The 5,499-nt window shown below is 39.9% G+C and overlaps 1 long non-coding RNA gene across 1 annotated transcript; it reads right to left on the reverse strand.

Annotated features, from left to right (window-relative positions):
• Window positions 1-351: 351 nt before the first annotated feature.
• LOC141798879 (uncharacterized) lies at window positions 352-5,264 on the reverse strand. Its single transcript, XR_012599205.1, has 3 exons — window positions 5,142-5,264; window positions 1,011-1,098; window positions 352-419 (listed from the first exon to the last, which is right to left on the reverse strand). It is a non-coding gene; the product is annotated as an uncharacterized LOC141798879 (long non-coding RNA).
• Window positions 5,265-5,499: the final 235 nt, after the last annotated feature.

Here is a 5,499-nt window from a genome sequence, read left to right on the forward strand (position 1 = left end):
TTTGAGAGTGTGTGTGTTAGGATCTTTTTATACGACAGAGTGGGAGTGTTGGAGGCATCTGATGGTTCCCAGACTTTGGCTCTGTTTTATCTGATGCTGTGATGGCAGCTGTTGACCAAAGGAATTCATACATGTGTGTATAATTTGTCTTATGGCTCAAAACAAACACGGGGAACCAGGGACATCTCTTGCCCGTTCGATTTGACGCAAACGGCGAATTGTGATGTGTCTTCTTATAATAATTTCAGGGCTGTCTATTAATAGAACGGGGCAGCACATTGTGCAGCGTTTTACGAGAACAGTAAACATAAACTAATGCAAGCTGAAGCATGTTGCAGCTCAGCTTTTGAACTCACCGTTTTATTTGCATCCTCTTAATGATAATAATCTCAGGACTGGCAGCGGCAAACGAGCCTCCCCTGAATCGCAAAAGAGAGAAGAAAAAAAAAAATAGCATGAATTAATAATGAGCAAAATTACTCAAACTCTGCACACCACGACCTGCTGCAGCACGGTGAGCAGCGGGCCCTAAGGTGACAAAGCTGGATAAATATTTTATTTCTAAATATGATTTTGGGGTCCAGAGTCTGCTGTGTGACAGTCCTGCTCAGGTTATTGCAGCACACGGATAAACCATTAAGCTAAAAAGGAGACTTGGGATCCGTCTGCGGCTCTTGTCTGGACAGTAGCGAGACTCAGAGACCAGGTTTGTGTGTAGCAGCCAGCCTGCTTCTGAGGCTTTCCCGGGGAAGTGAGTAGACGGTGTTCTTTGGGTGCCCTCAGGTGGAAGCTTGCTATAATTGCTGTTGACAACCTACAAGTCATTGTGCAATTAAAGCATCTGCCGCTCCTGTGTGGCAGCGGGCTGTGATGCCTTGTGACAGCTCGTAGCCATTAAGCAACTGTAAGCAGCTGGCGTGCCTCGGTGGGGGAAAATAATGTGACAGAGGCACTCCCCCCTATTGTTGCCCTTGTCTCATTGGGGAAAAGAGGGACATTACATCACTCACCGGCTTCTTCTGCAACTCGATGAATGAGGAAAGGCCGGAGCAACAAATTAGAAGTGGCACAGCTGGATGTCCGAATGATTCTTTGGATCTGAGAACAACAAATAAACAAGAGCTGGTTGTTTTCAGAGGATGTGGGGGGGACAGTTGAGATGTTTTTGGCTGGAGCACTTAAACAAATTCCAAACTCATGAGTCGAAGAATCTGATTAGTTTTTCCGTCATTTTTAAGTCAGAATTTTTTTTTGTTTCAAGTCTTCAAAGTTGAATTTGTCATCTTTTCCTCATTGGCCATGATAATAAATCCACTCATACTGGTCACAGCAGTAGACAAATATTTCAAAGTCTCCTAAATGCAATGGTTTGCCATGGTGTGCCAAATGTTTTTTCCTTAAGTATTTTTTCGTCTTCTTTGAGGAACAAATGAAAATAAAAACAGAAAAAAGAAAAACAGTTTTTAATTATTATTTTACTTTTCAAAATATTTGATTTTTTCGTTTTTTTAGGTTTTTATAGCATATCAACTATAAAATATAAAAAGTAAAAATATCTGATAATTTGTTATAAAAATGTCAAAGTATAAAAAAGAAAGAATAATTTATGGAATGACAAAAAAATAAATATTTTTTATGCTGAATGCTCAGGCTCATGTAGCCAACTGGAGTGGACATGTCTAACTTTCTAAAAAGAAAAAACACAATAAACTGTATGATGAAAGAAAAAATATAAAATAAATTGAGGAAAAAAAATTCTTGACACAGGATTTCATATTTCATATATCAGAGGGTTAAAGTAAAAGGCAAACATTTTTTGACCTCAGAGGCAAAGTCATACTTTAAAAATAATCTCAGGTTGGTTACTTAGGGGAAAACAGGATTGGCTGTCCCATCCAAATCTCGCCACTAGAGGGCACTGTCTCTCAGGGGCCATTTACACATTTACATTTACAGGATGGAACACAAAAGTATTGTTGTGCTTGGCCCCTCGTTTATATAGGAACAACGTTTCATTTATTCATTCATTCATTTAAAACAGTTACAGAGAGATGAATAGTGATCAGCAATCAAGGTCTTAAACTATGTAAGAGGGGAAAGGCTGTTATCTTTAGAGTTTGTTGGAGTGTATTCCAATAGTAAGGGGCCTCAAATAAAAATGCAGATTTGCCAAATTCAGTGACGTTTCAGTCGACCTAAAGCGTAAACTTAAAAAACGACCCCTTAGAGTGCAATTTTTCTGAAATGCTGCAGCCAAACAAAAACCTCACACTCCACTTTGCACATGTGTGTACGGGACAACAACGACAGTTATAATGGCAGACTACTGTGTTGTGTTTGTGCAGCTTAATCTGCTGACTGCCTTTCATGTGCATCTGTTGCACCACTTCTGCTCACCTCCTGAGTTTTGTTTATCAGCAGTTGGCTACACTTCATCTGGTCTGAGGAGGGGTGTGTCTCTAGAATTATGTTGCCAACTACAGGACTGGTATCCATGCTACAGCATTTTCAGTCCCTCAGCGTTTCTGTGTAAACACAGTTTTTTCCACTTTCTTTTGGAGATAAAAACATTGTTGTGTAAACGGCGCCTCGAATTGTGGAACGGAAATTTACAGAAATGGGATCTGAGCTCGCCTATATAGTCTTCTCTGGAGTAAGACAGCTGAACTAGAGGACATTTGTGTTTTTTTGTGTCAAATTGTAAGCATTAGGCTCTTCAGTATCTTTTTTCTTGGCTTTTACACAGAACAGATTGTTACCCTTAGAGTGATACTCCGGGATGGAACAAGTCCTATCACAAGGTTTAGGGCAGAAATTACCCCTACAGCAGTGATTTTGTGCAGCAGAAGCCCAGGGCGCACGCACCAAACACCCCCTACCTGCTCCTCTGCTGGTTTCCTCTGCACTCAGACGGGGCCATTTTTTTACTGGACCAAAAACACAAATAAACGGACTCCCACCGAAAAAATCTGATATCAGTCTGCATTCACGCTTTATTTTAGAGAATTTTCAGCACGTTACTTTCACACAAAAACACAGCTAAATAGGGCTCTAGTTCTCATCGTGTCGTAAAACGGTGCTACCTCCGCTGCAGAGCCACATCTTAGTGTATCAGTCAGTGCGCGCAGGTAGTCTGCCAGGACGAAGAGACACGATGAGAACTAGAGACTTATTTAGCGGTGTTTTTGTGTAAAAGTAACGCGCTGAAAATTATTTCAATAAAGCGTGAATGCAGACCGATATCAGATTTTTTTGGTGGGAGTCCGTTTATTTGTGTTTTTGGTCAAGTAAAATATGGCCTCGTCAAGAAACCGGCTGACAAACAGGGAGGGGGTCTTTGGTATAGTAGTAGTTAAGATTGTAAGCTAGCTTACTACTTGTTACAAAGCTGTTAGCCTTGATGCTAGCAAGAAAGTCAAGTTAAGGTTGGTCGTCATATTTTCTTTGGGGTTGATTGTAGGCTGGTCTAAACACATGCTTCCTGTTTATGTTTATGTTTCTTGTTCATTTTGTGTTAAGATGCTTTAAGTTGTGTATTTTTCAACTCGTCATTTCAACTAAATTTTCAAATTTACTTACTACAGCATTTTTAGTTACTCAGCATTTCTGTGTAAACGCAGATTTTCACCTTCCCCAAGGTGGTTTTACTTTTGGAGAAATTGTCTGTTTTTGTCTGTTTGTCTGTAAACAACTTAACTCAAAAAGTAACAAACAGATCATGATAGATTTTACAGGAAATGTTCAAAATGTGATAGGGAAGAAGTGATTCAATTCTGGAGGTGATCTGGATCACCGTTTGGATCCAGGACTTTTTTGAAAGATTCTTTACCATTGTGAGATAGGGCTGTTTTCACCATAACTCCAAGATAAGTAGTGGGGTTGCTTTGCAAAACAATACAAGACAAAGTCACCATAATTTCTGACAGATGTTAGAGTACGATCCAGATCCTGGCAATATTCTGGATACTAAGATCTGGAATATGAAATATGAACTGGGTCATCATAGTTTTCAACACTGTAAGGCAACAAATTATTGTACAAAAATACAACTAACACCAAACTGTAGCAGACAGTCTGCTGAAAGAGAGTATAACATTAAAGTAGGACAATCACAATATGCTTGGTGGAGGTCTGCACACTCTGAGTGCTTTTCTAGTTTTTCTCTGTGTTTTTGCATTTTGGAGTGAAATATAGAGATCCATTGAAAAAAAAGTGTCCCCATTCAAATAAAATTGTGGCAATCAGCTCCATGTTGGGGATGGCAATCTATTTGTTACATTGAGTTGGTAAATGAGAAGTAAACACATTTCTGACATGAGCAATTAACACTAGAGTAAAATTTGTTACAACCAACCCCGTTCTCCCCTACTTAAATGATGACCAGCATTCACCACCTTTTGTGTAGTATTTCATGCGACTTTTTAGAGACCACAAGACTAATTTTGTGGCAAAGGAGATCACTGGTAGCTGCAACATTTTGGTTTATATTTACCGTACTATGTATAATATAAGTAGCCCAGAAAATGTATACTTCCTTCCCTCAACTAAGGCCCGATAATGAAGTTACGGTTGCTCGTGACACTATTTAAAGGAGTGGGATTTTTGGCTGCTAATATGAAAAGTGTAAAACCAGATTTGCAATTTTTTGGTTGTAAAACTAAATTCTGGATCAAAGCAAAGAGCACACTGGTCTGTTCTCACGCTGCTGGAGAAACGACATGAGTCTTTCTTTAATTAAGCCATCTCTGGCTCTTTTGTCTTTCACATATGACTGTGCTCTTTGATGTACATTTAAGACTTTTGAGTTTGAGGGGGATTTATGCAAGTACGATTTGCACGCTCTTCGGTCAGATCTTATTATTTATTTACTTATCGTCTTTTCATGTCTTGTCTTCCTCAAGACCCAGTCATCAATTTTCAAAATGCCCCCAGAAAACAGTTCTTTCCTCCTAGTATGACATAAACTGTTACCATGCATTTATCTGGATCTACAGGGACAGTCCTGACAGAATCAGATCCAAAGAAAGCAGTAATCAACCAGTCAGATTCATGTGGGCAGGCCTTGAAAGGCTCTGCGCTGCGTGTGTGTGTGTGTGTGTGGACTGATAAATGCGTCAGTGTGTCTGTGTGCATGCACGCACCTCCTGTCTGTCTCCAGGATTTGCTGTTTCAGCAGGGAAGGAATCAGTCCTGTGCCTTTGCCGTGCAGGAAAGTCAGCGTAAGGAAATTCCTGAGCTTCACAGTGGCAATCAGGCAGTTAAGGACCTGCCAGTGAAAATGGAGCTGTATGTCAGTCACTTTCATGGCTTATTCACACTAGCACAACTGCTCTGGCATAAAAAAGAGGCATTCTCATTCACTCACCCCAACAAGCCAGTAAATTTCTCTCACTTACAAGATGGTAGAGTATGTATTTTAGATGTCTTACAACAATTGCCATATGCGAAAATTACCTTTCAGAGGAGAAATACTTTTTAAAGTTGCTCCATGTGTCATTT

Source organism: Halichoeres trimaculatus, unplaced genomic scaffold (genome assembly GCF_033239565.1).
Source record: "Halichoeres trimaculatus isolate MK-OKI-2021-1 unplaced genomic scaffold, fHalTri1.1 fHalTri1_scaffold_11, whole genome shotgun sequence".
Classification (NCBI taxonomy): Eukaryota; Metazoa; Chordata; class Actinopteri; order Labriformes; family Labridae; genus Halichoeres; species Halichoeres trimaculatus.